The sequence below is a fragment of the Dermochelys coriacea genome, chromosome 5 (assembly GCF_009764565.3).
Source record: "Dermochelys coriacea isolate rDerCor1 chromosome 5, rDerCor1.pri.v4, whole genome shotgun sequence".
NCBI classification, from domain to species: Eukaryota; Metazoa; Chordata; order Testudines; family Dermochelyidae; genus Dermochelys; species Dermochelys coriacea.
The window spans coordinates 31153481-31160973 of NC_050072.1; the positions used below are offsets into that span (position 1 = coordinate 31153481).

The window sequence follows — 7493 nt, forward strand, 5'->3', positions numbered from 1 at the left end:
AGTGTTAAAATTATTGGAAGTTGTATGTGCACATATGTCACTACAGCTGTAGCCTAGAATTAAGGGTTGTAGACTTGTTTAAATCAGTGAGAGAAGAAAAGTAGAAGAAATTCCTTATATGCCTCAAAATAGGATATTTTAATTCAAGCCTGCATAAAGATAATTAATTTTTAAGTTATTAAGTGCAGGCTTGTAGAGGGTCAGCCCTTCTAAAGAATCATGTCTTTATTTATGTTGCTTGTATGGTCCCTATTCCCATAGTAACTGAGCACCTCAATAGCCCTATATGTATTTAGCCTGAAAACCCCTATAAAACAGGGAAATGCTCTCATTTTACAGAAAGACTAAGTGACTTGCCCAAGGTCACCCAGAAAGCCTGTAGCAAAGCAGGAACTCATACCAGGTGTCCCAAGTCTAAGGCTAGCACCCTAACCACTGAACCAGCCACCCTTTCAATTAACAGCAACCTCCTACTCTGCACTCTAGTGTAACCTGAGCTAACAAACCCAAGAGATCAGCTTTATAGTTCCTTGGCTCCACCTCCTTTTTGTTTCATCCAATAGCTCCTACCACCTTATGATATGTTTTCTTCCCCCTCACCAACATATTCAACCCTACCCATTTTGTTTGTAAGTGCTTTTCTTTTTTGTTTTATCTATTAAGAACAATGTTTCACTCTAGCTTTCCCTGATCAGGTAGAAATAAACAGTCCCCCAGCCCCAAATGGAGAATCCAATTCTCAGACAATCAGGTTAAGCAAATCAACAACAGACTAATAGCTGGCAGTTTTTCATTCCTCAATGGGAAGCTGCAGTGCTGCATTCCTACCATCATGTGGTGCCATTCAAAGGTATAAATATCAGCACTCACAAGCCCTCTCCTAGGCTCTAAAATGGCCTCAGCTTGTAAGTACTAATGGTTTCACCTGGCTCTAGGGAAACTTCAGAATAGGGGAAAATGCTTCCTAGAGGCAATAGCGGCCAAAATCTCTCTATTTTATAACATAAGGTTTGGTGGAAGGAAGAAACCAGCATTGTGTTGTGCGCTCTGCTGTTGGTTCCTCTGTTTAAATTTACTTTAGAGCTAGGTATTAGTTTCAGTGAAGGATTTTAATGAAATGAGAATTCCTTTTCTATTAGCTCTTATGTAGCCCACTCTTTGGGCTCTTCTACCCTGGTGCTGTATTGCTCCATCACTATGTATTCTCCTGCCTCTAGTGTAGTTCGTTCTTCTCTCTGATACTGCTAAAAGTAAAATACATCTCTGCTGGGGATAACTTTTGTCTCTAGCCAGAGAATAGACTTCTAGAGAGCAAACTTTTGTCTTTGAAATACACAAGACTGCACCAAATGGCACATACTTTTCTTTTCAAGTTCTGTATTCTTCCTCTGTCCCTTCCCCCGCAGTCAGCATTCTTCCTTCAGCAAATTACTCCATTCTGTTACTGGATAGTTGTCCTCTCTGCTGACATTCCTACTGTCTTATTATGCCTCATGGCAAAGTATTAAGCTGGAATGACATGTCTTAATGGGGTATTCAGAGACATGTATTAGGCCTGGATTTGCTTAGTATGCTCATTAATGATCTAGGAGATTGAGTAAACAATATGGTATCCACATTTGTAAATGGTACTAAATTACTTGAGAGGAGCTATGAACAGAGGTGAGGCTATAGAAATACTACAAAAAGGCCTAGACAGTTTAGAATCACTGGCAGAAAAATAAGCTTTTGATTTGAAAAAATGCAAGCTAACAATTTGGGGAAAGTTAAATGAAAAGGAGAAATCTGGGAGACTAATGCTGAAAGAGACTTTGGGGTGAGAATGTGCAGAAAATTAGATAGCAATTTCCAATGGAATATTGTGCCTTTTGTTCTTTACACAACAATAACTGAATGAAAAAACTACACAGTTGGGTCCTAAATATCCTGTTTACAAACATAGAAGGCCTTGCTACCTATTGCTGCTCTGTTTTCTGCTGGCTTCTCAAACATAGAACACAGTGAGTACCACTGCAGCAGTCACAAACTATTTACTCTTGTATGCTACAGAGTATGGTATCAAAACAAGCTAATGCAAATTTGGGCTGTGTACAGAGGCATCCTGTCACAAAGTAGGGAGCTAATAGTCCCTCTCCATACAGCTTGGTGGGACTGCACCTGAAACAGGATTTGTTATGAGCACCCTACAATACATAAAAGATATATGACCCAGAGGGAATTTAGCAAACAGCAATTCAACGGTGTAAGGGGAATGAAGGGATTTAATTCAGGAAAAAAAGTTTTAAAAGGTTACATGGGAGTAGTTTGAAGAAGGGACAGCCTTACCTGGATTTAAAACATGCAAACACCAAGGAGGTAGAGAAATTATTTAGAATAGCATAGTCTCAGGAGACATAGCTAAGAGCAGTGGGAGGAAATTAAGAAATGGAAGTTTCCTGACTATGAGAGCTATTAGCCAGTGGAGTAATCCCGTCAGGGGAGGGGCAGAAGCTCCAACATCTGGGATGTTGAAAGCTAGACTGGATAACATGCTAGTAAAAGTGCAATAGGAAACAATCCTACGCTGAAAGAGAGCTAGAGCAAACGAATTAATAGGTCAGTGTTTGCATATGCTATGGTTACCAAAAATCAAGGGTGGACAGCTGCCCCTGGGCCCTCCTGCCACTGCCAAATGGCACTTCTTCTGTTGCTCCTTTTGTAGAGTGGGATAAAAATGATACTCTCCCTGAAAGTGGGAGGATTTCTCCTGGCTTGACCCCAGTACACAGCCAATCTTGCCCATTCTCCTCTTTATACAAATAACATCTGTATGTGTCTGTCATCCACTTGTGGTAGTGCTACTGAATTTGCTTTTGCTCCTACGGATGCATTTTGTACTAGTACAAGATCATCCATTAGTCACTCATGTCTGGATGATGCCTCTGTCTCTTTTGAAACCCAAGGGCAGACTCCCCTACCTCTCTTCAATTAACCAGCTGAATCATAAATTTCAGAGGTTTGATAGTCTGCCACAGCTAGTCAACTGAAATTCAGAATCTTGAAATGTGTGCCTAAATATTTCATGCTTTTCAAAGAACATTAGCACTTTGACAGTTTCCTAAAATGATTCATGAAACTCTGGATCACATTCTTATGGTCTGAATTCAATGGGTTGCAAGTGAGGGTAGAATTTCTCCCAGAACTTTTTGAGACTCAGAGGAAAAAACAAAGTAACAATAAACTTGATTTGATTTGAAATGCTGACAATTAAAGGTCCCTTATTTTGTAATAAAACACTCAGCAGCTATATGGATCACACTAAATTTTTCTGGCATAGAGGAAAAAAAATCTGTACAGAGTTATGTTTTTCCACATCTCTTCATTCCTGATGCCTACCTATTCCGCCTCTCCATCTTCTTTAGAAAGGCCAAAAAGTGCCGTCTCTTCCCATTTAATTCATGAAGGTATAAACCACCTCTTTAGTGTATTCATGTTAAAATATGCTAATCTGGAGTTCTAGAAGTATAGTCAGCACCTACAATTAGCATTTCTCTCTCCTTCATGCATACACAGTGGGGGTTTTTTTTTTTTTTTTTTGCATTGTCCCCGTTTTTACATCAACTATTGTAAATTTTCAAGGTAGGGCATGGGAAGGAATGAACTGTTCACTGTCATTTTCAATTTATGGAGAACTGAGGAAAGGTGAATGTTATTGGGGAAGGAAGTAATTTATCATTTCAGAGAATCTAAAAAGAAAAGGAGTACTTGTGGCACCTTAGAGACTAACAAATTTATTTGAGCATAAGCTTTCGTGAGCTACAGCTCACTTCATCGGATGCATTTGGTGGAAAATACAGAGGGGAGATTTATATACACACACAGAGAACATGAAACAATGGGTTTTATCATACACACTGTAAGGAGAGTGATCACTTAAGATGAGCCATCACCAGCAGTGGGGGCGGGGGGGAGGATAACTCCTTGCTTGTCACCATGAAAGGTTTTCCTGCTTCCCTCCCCCCCCCCCCGCTGCTGGTGATGGCTCATCTTAAGTGATTACTTTCCTTACAGTGTGTATGATAAAACCCATTGTTTCATGTTCTCTGTGTGTGTATATAAATCTCCCCTCTGTATTTTCCACCAAATGCATCCGATGAAGTGAGCTGTAGCTCACGAAAGTTTATGCTCAAATAAATTTGTTAGTCTCTAAGGTGCCACAAGTAGTCTTTTTCTTTTTGCGAATACAGACTAACACGGCTGCTACTCTGAAAAGAGAATCTAAAGAGTAGTACCCTGGCACATCTCTACCTAAAAAAAAGAACATAAACAGTCCATTTTTTGCTTGTCCAAGCATAAATTGGGAATTCTTTCTTTAAATCAGATTGCAAATTTTAAGTCAATGCCAGAAGTATAGTGAAATTAGACCTCATGATGAATCACACACGAAGGCCAGTTTAAGATAATTGAGCACACTAAGTACAGAAGCAATTTTTTTTTTACCATCTTGCCACAACCTGTATAAGTGACCACTATGTATTAGCCTTGCTTTGTCGTCTTACATTTTCTTCTATGTCCTTCTGAGAATGAGCAAACAACAGATTTCTGGAAGACACAGACCAACCACTACTTCTTGGATGATGAGAGTACAATTCCAGCAAGAGTACTGCATGCCAAAAAAGACTAGGATCATGATCTGGAGCAATATGGGCAGCTGTGTGTGCATAATGCAAAGGTCTCACATTTTGTTTTCAATTGAATAAGAGGAGCTTGGTTAATTGTGTATTTAACAGAACCCTCTTGTAAATCTGGCTAAGAGTAGAACAATAAGGGAAATAGTTTGGATGGAAAGAATGTACCGTATGCATAGAAAATGAAAATGTAGATGCTCTGCTATGCAGATTACCAGACAAGCAATTTGTTGCAACTGCTTTAAGGTAGAGGGTGTGTTGGAGACTTTGAACTCTGATTTCTGGTCTGGAAGCTTGGACACAATTCTAGATTGAAAGCTGCTACAGGCTCTCTTGTCGGTTTTATTTTTAATGTCTATGACACTGTTGGACATAGTACAAATAATAAAAACCAAAAAAGTAGATTGCTCATGAGCCATACATGCTCCATCTAGGATTTACTGAAACCAAATGTCCTGAATACAGGAACCTTACACATTTCAAAACAAAAGAAGTTCCCTTGGCTAGACAGTTACCCCTGGAGATGTGGTTTTAATAAATCCTAGCTAAAGTATATTATCCACATAATATTCTCTTGTGTGCTTTCTTCCTTGGATTTTATTTTCTGTTGTGGTTCCTGTCTGGATTAAGCAGCACTTACAGCCTCCTTTTCTATTTTTCAGAGGAGTATTTTTTCTAGCAGTTGTGTATTACATGGGAACTTTTTTTTGTACCTTATTTTCTTTATCATTTTCAGCAGGACCCCAGTTTCCTGACCCTTCCAAAAGAACATGGTTTCTTCACCTTGGCTTTTGCATCCTTGATGGAGCTGAACATATTGTTAATGGGATTAGAGGTTCTCATACCATTTTTCAAGAACTTCAACATTTGAAATGACAGCTGGCTAACAGAAGAAAACAAAAGCAAAAATCTACTAGGATCAGGGATAGGGAGCTGCAGTGAAAAAGTTATGGGACCAGATTTTCAAAACAGCTTGGCCCACAGCAGCTCCCATTGTGTTGCTTCAAAGGAATTCAGTGCTGAATTGCAGAAAATTTCCACTGCTAATCTTGGTATCTAATTAGGATCTGAGCTCTTTTGAGAAAATGGCCTGGATTGTGGGTTCAGACCTCTTTTGAAATGTGGGCCATACTACCTTGTAATGGATCTTGCACTGCAGAGCTTTCACCACAGTCATTTTGTCACAAGGACATCTGGTCACAGGACAATCTGTAGATAGTAGCATATATGTACAGATTCATGATTTCCAACTGTAGGCTTCAAATACACTGCTGAGGACCACACTCAGCTTAAAGGTTGACAATGAAAAATCTCATAAAAAGGTCTTGAAACATTGATTCCATCCTGTGAAATGCTATTCATCAGAAGTCATTACTACATCTTCCTGATGAGAGGCTTAAAGGTGATAAGTCATTAGTGAGCTAATATGATCCTTACATGAACTGGGATATGGGATGGGAGCTGGGCAGAAATTGGGAGAGCAGAAAAGAAGTAGAGATAAAATAGATGAATCAATGAAGCAGGAAAGAAGAGAAGAAAGAAGAGTGAAAAATGCACCAAAGGCAAGAGAGGAAACATGAAAGTAAAAAAATATAGAAATAGATAAAATAAAATAGAAATTACACCAAAATAATGAAAACTGAGGCTAATAATTTATATATAAAGCATTTGCCTGCTAAAGAACTTAAGAAACAGTGTACTAATTTAATAATAAATGTTGTATAAAGATCTATAAAAACAATACTCTCATAAAATACCCTCATAAAATTAAGCTATGCACAGAGAAGGGAAAAGAGGGAAAGATTTGAAGACTAAGGGGAATTGTGATTACAATGGAAAGCAACTATTGATAAAAAGAAGCTTAGATATGAACTGTCTTAGGGTATGTCTACACTACGAAATTAGGTTTCAGAGTAGCAGCCGTGTTAGTCTGTATTCGCAATAAGAAAAGCAGTACTTGTGGCACCTTAGAGACTAACAAATTTATTAGAGCATAAGCTTTCGTGAGCTACAGCTCACTACGAAATTAGGTCGAATTTATAGAAATCATATTTTATATTTTATATCATTTTATATATTTTGTGTCCCCATGCAAAATGCTTTAAGTGCATTAACTAGGCAGAGTGCTTCCACAGTACAGAGGCTAGTATCTACTTTCAGAGTGTTGCACTGTGGGTAGCTATCCCACAGTCTCTGCTGCCTATTGGAATTCTGGGTTAAGATCCCAATGCCTGATGGGGCAAAAAACATTGTCGCGGGTGGTTCTGGGTACATGTCATCAGGCCCTCCCTCTGTGAAAGCAATGGCAGACAATCATTTTGCGCCTTTTTTCCTGAGTTACCTGTGCAGATGCCATACCACGGCAAGCATGGAGCCCGCTTAGCTCATTGTCACCGTATGTCTCCTGGGTGCTGGCAGACGCGGTACTGCATTGCTACACAGCAGCAGCAACCCATTGCCTTGTGGCAGCAGATGGTGTAATAGGCCTGAAAACCATCCTCATAATGTCCGAGGTGCTCCTGGCTGCCTCGGTAAGGTCGTTCAGGAGCGCCTGGTCAGACATGGGCGCAGGGACTAAATTAGGAGTGACTCGACCAGGTCATTCTCTTTAGTCCTGCAGGCAGTCCTATTGTACCATTTTATGGTGAGCAGGCAGAGATGAGGATGGCTAGCAGTCCTACTGCACCGTCTTCTGCAGAGGAGCCAGGAAATGTGGATGGCTTGCAGTCCTATTACACCATCTGCTGCCAGCCAAAGATGTAAAAGATAGATGGAGTGAATCAAAACAAGAAATAAACCGGATTTGTTTTGTATTCATTTGCTCCC

At 39.7% G+C, this 7493-nt stretch overlaps 1 long non-coding RNA gene across 3 annotated transcripts; it reads left to right on the forward strand.

Moving 5' to 3' along the window:
• The first annotated feature begins 950 nt into the window (after positions 1-950).
• LOC122460282 lies at positions 951-6274 on the forward strand. Of its 3 annotated transcripts, none has more exons than XR_006281508.1 (4): positions 951-2000; positions 3402-3443; positions 4562-4711; positions 5404-6274. It is a non-coding gene; the product is annotated as an uncharacterized LOC122460282 (long non-coding RNA). The 3 variants fall into 3 exon arrangements; XR_006281509.1 differs by lacking the exon at positions 3402-3443 and adding an exon at positions 3553-3618; XR_006281510.1 differs by lacking the exon at positions 3402-3443.
• Positions 6275-7493: the final 1219 nt, after the last annotated feature.